The sequence below is a fragment of the Camponotus floridanus genome, unplaced genomic scaffold, assembly GCF_003227725.1.
Source record: "Camponotus floridanus strain SB8 unplaced genomic scaffold, Cflo_v7.5 scaffold177, whole genome shotgun sequence".
NCBI lineage: Eukaryota > Metazoa > Arthropoda > Insecta > Hymenoptera > Formicidae > Camponotus > Camponotus floridanus.
In genome coordinates this window covers 1-9,088 of record NW_020229300.1, presented here as the reverse complement: position 1 = coordinate 9,088, position 9,088 = coordinate 1, and the positions used below count along the sequence as shown (strand labels likewise).

At 30.3% G+C, this 9,088-nt stretch overlaps 1 pseudogene; it reads right to left on the bottom strand.

The window, feature by feature from the left end:
- Positions 1-2,619: 2,619 nt before the first annotated feature.
- On the bottom strand, positions 2,620-6,950 carry LOC112637537 (annotated as a pseudogene).
- Positions 6,951-9,088: the final 2,138 nt, after the last annotated feature.

The following is a 9,088-nucleotide window of genomic DNA, read 5'->3' as shown; positions in this document are numbered from 1 at the left end:
CGCGAAAACGTTATTAAGGTTCTCCCGTGATCGCTACTAACGCGAAAACGTTATTAACGTCCTCCCGTGATCGCTAATAACGCGAAAACGTTATTAAGGTTCTCCCGTGATCGCTAATAATGCGAAAACGTTATTAAGGTTCTCCCGTGATCGCTAATAAAGCGAAAACGTTATTAAGGTTCTCCCGTGATTGCTAATAACGCGAAAACGTTATTAACGTTCTCCTGTGATCGCTAATAACGCGAAAACATTATTAAGTTTCTCCCGTGATCGTTAGTAATGCGAAAACATTATTAACGTTCTCCCGTGATCCCTAATAACGCGAAAACGTTATTAAGGTTCTCCCGTGATCGCTAGTAACGCGAAAACGTTATTAAGGTTCTCCCGTGATCGCTAATAACGCAAAAACGTTATTTAGGTTCTCCCGTGATCGCTAATAAAGCGAAAACGTTATTAAGGTTCTCCCGTGATCGCTAATAACGCGAAAACGTTACTAAGGTTTTCCTGTGATCGCTAATAACGCGAAAACGTTATTAACGTTCTCCCGTGATCGCTAATAACGCGAAAACGTTATTAAGATTCTCCCGTGATCGCTAGTAACGCGAAAACATTATTAACGTCCTCCTGTGATCGCTAATAACGCGAAAACGTTACTAAGGTTTTCCCGTGATCGCTAATAACGCCGAAACGTTATTAAGGTTCTCCCGTGATCGCTAATAATGCGAAAACGTTTTTAAGATTCTCCCGTGATCGCTAATAACGCGAAAACGTTATTAAGGTTCTCCCTTGATTACTAATAACGCGAAAACGTTATTAACGTTCTCCCGTGATTGCTAATAACACGAAAACCTTAATAAGGCGAAAACCTTGTTAATGTTCTCCCGAGACCCTTAATAAGGCGAGAACCTTATTATGGTTCACTTAATACCTTTTTATATCATTCGCTTCGTGCATGCGCAGCAGTCCTGAATATACATATATATACAAATTTTATTTGTATATATCGATAGGAAATATATACAAATAACAATCATTCTTTAAAAAAATATCTAAAATTAGTACCCGCATTTTCTATTGTTCCTCTATAATATATATTGATCAACTATCTTGTGCACTGTATGTTATTTCATTACAATCGGTATCTATTAAGCAAAAATTACATAATTTATTAACAGAAATATTGGGCAAATAAATAATATATAAATGATTTTATTCGTTAAATGCTTAGTACAATTGCTTCTAATGTATCTGTTCTAAATCGAAAAGCATTTTTTTCCAACTTGCACCATTATATGTTTTGCATACATATATTTACAACAATTGTCATTGCAGAGATTGCGTTTCGACAGTTTGGATATCTACAAGCATACTGTAGCAAGAAGAGTAATTTTATGCAACTTCATTATATAAATTTTACATCAAATTTGTTTCTATAATATAAAACAAAATACTAACACATTTTATTTAAGTATTTGCTCTAAATTATGTCATTCTGTAGAGCAAGTATCATAAATGTTTAGATATATCAGTATATGGTTACGCTTTTGTGCATCAGCAGGAACATTTTTTCCTTTCAGATAATAAATGTTTCTGTTATACAATACACATATGTATAGAGCAAAAGAAACAAGTATAGTGCGCATATAGGTGTAACTGTATGTGTACACATCTTGCGATACATTCCATATACTCTTTAACAAAATTAAAATATTAAGTTGTATAATAGGAAGAAAAAATATGTAGGCAAGATAATGAAATCTTTATGTAACGTAATGTAACAATATTATAATATTAATTAATAAGTAATCTTGAAAAATGTACTGTAAAACGATTATTTTGAAGAGTTTTTAAAACAAGTAGGTTCTCCAATCAATTTCAACCTATTTTAGTTAAAAATATCAGCAGATCATCTATTTCAATGATTTTAGATATATTATAGAAAGGAAAATACTGAATAGCCTTTAATAAACATTAAATATTATTTATTTTTAATTCCGAAATTGTATGTAGATATATATAGAGAATTAAAGTCCTTTAATAAAAAGTCGCTTTACATTGTTGGATGTTTTAGATACAAAGGTCCAAGATTTTTAGCTTAAAAATAATCAAAATTATATTCATATTACTCGATACAAGTTTTATTTGTATTATTACTAAAATTGCAAATATTTAAATTAAATTTAGATGAGATTATGAGCAATATGACCTTTCATATTAATTTTACGTTAATATTAGTATTCTCACATTCTGTACTTATTTAAACAAATTTATTTTAATAAAAACTTTAATTTATTTGTTTAATTAATTATAATTATTATCTATTTGAAATAAATTGGAAATCTTAAAGTTCTTTCTTTTTAAGTGACAAGAAAAGGATATAATTCGTAAAAGTGCCCTTATTCAAATATAAGATTTACTATACTAATGTAATATTTCCATACAATATTGTTACATAAACTTTGTGTAGAAATATCTTTAGAATATATATAAAGAGTTATTATGGCGAACATAGTTTACATTACTCACTTTTCCAATTCCAAAATATGTCACAAGTGCAAGACACGGTGCCGCAAGAGAGAAAATTAATAAGTGTCTGCTTATATAAGTATTTTCTTACTACTTTCTATCTACACCTTCATGAAGAAGAAATGACACAAGTCCAAATGCATCTGGCGCCTATAAAAAAATAATTTAATGTTCAACGATAAAAAAAATTGATAAGCTAATTATATTAACTTACATATTTTATAAGCGCTTGTTAATTCATTTCTGAAACATTGTATATAACCTTCTTACTTTGTGTAACATTATTGCGAAGAAAAACTAAGACACTTCGAGCATCAGCTTGAGATGTAGTAGCAGCAGCTCCCAATGCAACACCGCCAATCAACCAGCAGCATCTACTATAAGACCTAAAGTTGCTGTAATACTTTTCTTGTCTTCCTCCACTTTTTCTGGTTGAACATTGATCAATTAAAAGCATAAACCAAGTACTAAACTAATTCCAATTAAAGTATGTAAATTGCCTGTAAAAAAAGAAAAAAGAACAGGAATACTATTAATTAGATGTTAATTTCATGAAATGTGGCAATCAGTAAACATGCAATTGCATACTATATGAACCTTTTCCAGTTTAGTAATACCATCCACAGTAAATAATGCTCTTACACCCTCAGGTATAGTCAGGTATAATCGCTAGCGCAGTACCAACAAGGAGTCCTGCTCCTAATATTGAAACTAATTGTAACTTGTCCTATGGAAAACATATTGCACGTAAATTACAAGATACAATGAATTCTGATATACACCTATTATATACATACATAATTTTATATTACATAAAATATTCTTCTTCACTTCTGTATCTTACTTCTTCTGATAAATTTATTTAACTTAATGGCAGTGATCCAGCTCCAAGACAAGATCCAACAAACATAACAAGAGAAAGTATCAATAGCATTGCTCTCTCCTCCATTTTTATTTAATTATTTAATACTGATGGCAATTTATCTTTAATTTTTAACATTATTATATACATCAATATATATAATATACATCTTAGACATTATGACATTAGGTATTTGACTAGCAATATTAAATTATAAATTTGCAATTATATATATTGATCTATGATGTCGATGTAATAATTTTTTCGACAGATCAAAATATAAGTAAGATATTCGATGATTTATATACAATAATCATTGAATCGATTAATTAAACCACAAAGGTCGACAAGATCGACAGTACCAGGTATCTTCAGACCAGGTAATTCCTACATCTCGGAGCATAGACGTATGTTACATATACAGATGGAGCGTTATATTTATTACATAAAAGGACCGTCTACAATGGAGGAAGAAAGGTGCAATTTCATTGTCGCTAAAAGGTAGCGTCAACCATTGGTTGAACAAAGAAGTAAGTAGTTGCTTCATTGTTCAACCAATGGCTGACGCTACGCATTTTAGCGCCAACGAAATTTAAACCTTTAAACCTTTAAATTTGCAATTTCGCGCATGTTCGGCAGTCCTCGCGCTTGTTTGGCAGCTTTCACGCATGAGCGGCAGTTCTCGCGCCTGATTGGACGTCTTCGCGCGTCCGCGGCAGCCCTCGCGCCTGATTGGGAGTCTTGGCGGCGCGCGCGGCAGTTCTCGCGCCTGATTGGACGTCTTCGCGCACGCACGGCAGTCCTCGCTCCTGATTGGGAGTCTTCGCGCGTCCGCGTCCGTTCTCGCGCCTGATTGGCGCGTGCAGTCTTGCGCGGCAGTTCTGAATGTCCTAAATATATATACAAGTGTTATTTGTACATATCGATAGGAAATATATACACAAACAACATTCATTCTTTAAAAAAATATCTAAGATTAGTACCCGCATTTTCTATTGTTTCTCTATAATATATATTGATTAATCTATCTTGTGCACTGTATGTTATTTCATTACAATCGGTGTCTGTTAAGTAAAAATTACGTAATTTAATAACAGAAATATTGGGCAAATAAATAATATATAAATGATTTTACTCGTTAAATAATTAGTACAATTGCTTCTAATGCATCTGTTCTAAATCGTAAAGCATTTTTTTCCAACTTGCACCATTATATGCTTTGCATACATATATTTACAACAATTGTATATTGCAGAGATTGCGTCTCGACAGTTTGGATATCTGCAAGCATACTGTAGCAAGAAGAGTAATTTTATGCAACTTCATTATATAAACTTTACATCAAATTTGTTTCTATAATATAAAACAAAATACTAACACATTTTATTTAAGTATTTGCTCTAAATTATGTCATTCTGTAGAGCAAGTATCATAAATGTTTAGATATATCAGTATATGGTTACGCTTTTGTGCATCAGCAGGAACATTTTTTCCTTTCAGATAATAAATGTTTCTATTAAACAATACGCATATGTATACAGCAAAAGAAACAAGTATAGTGCGCATATGGGTGTAACTGTATGTGTACACATCTTGCAATACATTCCATATACTCTTTAACAAAATTAAAATATTAATTTGTATAATAGGAAGAAATATAATGTAGGCAAGATAATGAAATCTTTATGTAACGTAATGTAACAATATTATAATATTAATTAATAAGTAATCTTGAAAAATGTACTGTAAAACGATTATTTTGAAGAGTTTTTAAAACAAGTAGGTTCTCCAATCAGTTTCAATCTATTCTAGTTAAAAATATCAGCAGATCATCTATTTCAATGATTTTAGATATATTATAGAAAGGAAAATACTGAATAGCCTTTAATAAACATTAAATATTATTTATTTTTAATTTCGAAATTGTCAGTAGATATATATAGAGAATTAAAGTCCTTTAATAGGAAGTCGCTCTAAATTGTTGGATGTTTTATGATACAAAGTAAGGTCTAAGATTTTCAGCTTAAAAATAAATTCAAAATTATATTCATATTACTTGATACAAGTTTTATTTGTATTATTACCAAAATTGCAAATATTTAAATTAAATTTAGATGAGATTATGAGCAATATGACCATACATATTAATTTTACGTTAATATTAGTATTCTCATATTCTGTACTCATTTAAACAAATTTATTTTAATAAAAACTTTAATTTATTTGTTTAATTAATTATAATTATTATCTATTTGAAATAAACTGGCAATCTTAAAGTTTTTTCTTTTTAAGTGACAAGAAAAGGATATAATTCGTAAAAGTGCCCTTATTCAAATATAAGATTTACTATACTAATGTAATATTTCCATACAATATTGTTACATAAACTTTGTGTAGAAATATCTTTAGAATATATATAAAGAGTTATTATGGCGAACATAGTTTACATTACTCACTTTTCCAATTCCAAAATATGTCACAAGTGCAAGACACGGTGCCGCAAGAGAAAAAATTAATAAGTGTCTGCTTATATAAGTATTTTCTTACTACTTTCTATCTACACCTTCATGAAGAAGAAATGACACAAGTCCAAATGCATCTGGCGCCTATAAAAAATAATTTAATGTTCAACGATAAAAAAAATTGATAAGCTAATTATATTAACTTACATATTTTATAAGCGCTTGTTAATTCATTTCTGAAACATTGTATATAACCTTCTTACTTTGTGTAACATTATTGCGAAGAAAAACTAAGGCACTTCGACATCAGCTTGAGATGTAGTAGCAGCAGCTCCCAATGCAACACCGCCAATCAACCAGCAGCATCTACTATAAGACCTAAAGTTGCTGTAATACTTTTCTTGTCTTCCTCCACTTTTTCTGGCTGAACATTGATCAATTAAAAGCATAAACCAAGTACTAAACTAATTCCAATTAAAGTATGTAAATTGCCTGTAAAAAAAGAAAAAAAGAACAGGAATACTATTAATTAGATGTTAATTTCATGAAATATGGCAATCAGTAAACATGCAATTGCATACTATATGAACCTTTTCCAGTTTAGTAATACCATCCACAGTAAATAATGCTCTTACACCCTCAGGTATAGTCAGGTATAATCGCTAGCGCAGTACCAACAATGAGTCCTGCTCCTAATATTGAAACTAATTGTAACTTGTCCTATGGAAAACATATTGCACGTAAATTACAAGATACAATGAATTCTGATATACACCTATTATATACATACATAATTTTATATTACATAAAATATTCTTCTTCACTTCTATATCTTACTTCTTCAGATAAATTTATTTAACTTAATGGCAGTGATCCAGCTCCAAGACAAGATCCAACAAACATAACAAGAGAAAGCATCCATAGCATTGCTCTCTCCTCCATTTTTATTTAATTATTTAATACTGATGGCAATTTATTTTTAATTTTTAACATTATCATATACATCAATATATATAATATACATTCTTAGACATTATGACATTAGGCATTTGACTAGCAATATTAAATTATAAATTTGCAATAATATATATTGATCTATAATGTCAATGTAATAATTTTTTCGACAGATCAAAATATAAGTAAGATATTCGATGATTTATATACAATAATCATTGAATCGATTAATTAAACCACAAACGTCGACAAGATCGACAGTACTTCAGACCAGGTAATTCCTACATCTCGGAGCATAGACGTATTACGTATACAGATGGAGCATTATATTTATTACATAAAAGGACCGTCTGGAGGACAATGGAGGAATAAAGGAAGATAATTTCATTGTCGCTAAAAGGTAGCGTCAACCATTGGTTGAACAAAGAAGTAAGTAGTTGCTTCATTGTTCAACCAATGGCTGACGCTACATTTTAGCGCCAACGAAATTTTAAACCATTAAACCTTTAAATTTGCAATTTCGCGCATGTTCGGCAGTCCTCGCGCCTGATTGGGAGTCTTGGCGGCGTGCGCGGCAGTCCTCGCTACTGATTGGCAGTCTTCGCGCGTCCGCGGCAGTCCTCGCGCCTGATTGGGAGTCTTGGCGGCGTGCGCGGCAGTTCTCGCGCCTGATTGGACGTCTTCGCGCACGAACGGCAGTCCTCGCTCCTGATTGGGAGTCTTCGCGCGTCCGCGTCCGTTCTCGCGCCTGATTGGCGCGTGCAGTCTTGCGCGGCAGTCCTGAATGTCCTAAATATATATACAAGTTTTATTTGTACATATCGATAGGAAATATATACACAAACAACATTCATCCTTTAAAAAAATATCTAAAATTAGTACCCGGATTTTCTATTGTTTCTCTATAATATATATTGATTAACTATCTTGTGCACTGTATGTTATTTCATTACAATAGGTGTCTGTTAAGGAAAAATTACGTAATTTAATAACAGAAATATTGGGCAAATAAATAATATATAAATGAATTTTATTCGTTAAATGCTTAGTACAATTGCTTCTAATGTATCTGTTCTAAATCGTAAAGCATTTTTTTCCCAACTTGCACCATTATATGTTTTGCTTACATATATGCATACAACAATTGTATATTGCAGAGATTGCGTTTCGACAGTTTGGATATCTGCAAGCATACTGTAGCAAGCAGAGTAATTTTATGCAACTTCAATTATATAAACTTTACATCAAATTTGTTTCTATAATATAAAACAAAATACTAACACACTTTATTTAAGTATTTTTCTTTATCTAAATTATGTCATTCTGTAGGGCAAGTATCATAAGTGTTTAGATATATCAGTATATGACGTTACGCTTTTGTGCATCAGCAGGAACATTTTTTCCTTTCAGATAATAAATGTTTCTATTAAACAATACGCATATGTATACAGCAAAAGAAACAAGTATAGTGCGCATATGGGTGTAACTGTATGTGTACACATCTTGCGATACATTCCATATACTCTTTAACAAAATTAAAATATTAATTTGTATAATAGGAAGAAAAAATATGTAGGCAAGATAATGAAATCTTTATCTAACGTAATGTAACAATATTATAATATTAATTAATAAGTAATCTTGAAAAATGTACTGTAAAACGATTATTTTGAAGAGTTTTTAAAACAAGTAGGTTCTCCAATCAGTTTCAATCTATTTTAGTTAAAAATATCAGCAGATCATCTATTTCAATGATTTTAGATATATTATAGAAAGGAAAAATACTGAATAGCCTTTAATAAACATTAAATATTATTTATTTTTAATTTCGAAATTGTCAGTAGATATATATATAGAGAATTAAAGTCCTTTAATAGAAAGTCCCTCTAAATTGTTGGATGTTTTAGATACAAAGTAAGGTCCAAGATTTTTAGCTTAAAAATAAATTCAAAATTATATTCATATTACTTGATACAAGTTTTATTTGTATTATTACCAAAATTGCAAATATTTAAATTAAATTTAGATGAGATTATGAGCAATATGACCATACATATTAATTTTTACGTTAATATTAGTATTCTCATATTCTGTACTCATTTAAACAAATTTATTTTAATAAAAAACTTTAATTTATTTGTTATTAATTAATTATAATTATTATTTATTTGAAATAAATTGGAAATCTTAAAGTTTTCTTCTTTTTAAGTGACAGGAAAAGGATGTAATTCGTAAAAGTGCCCTCATCCAAATATAAGATTTTACTATACTAATGTAATATTTT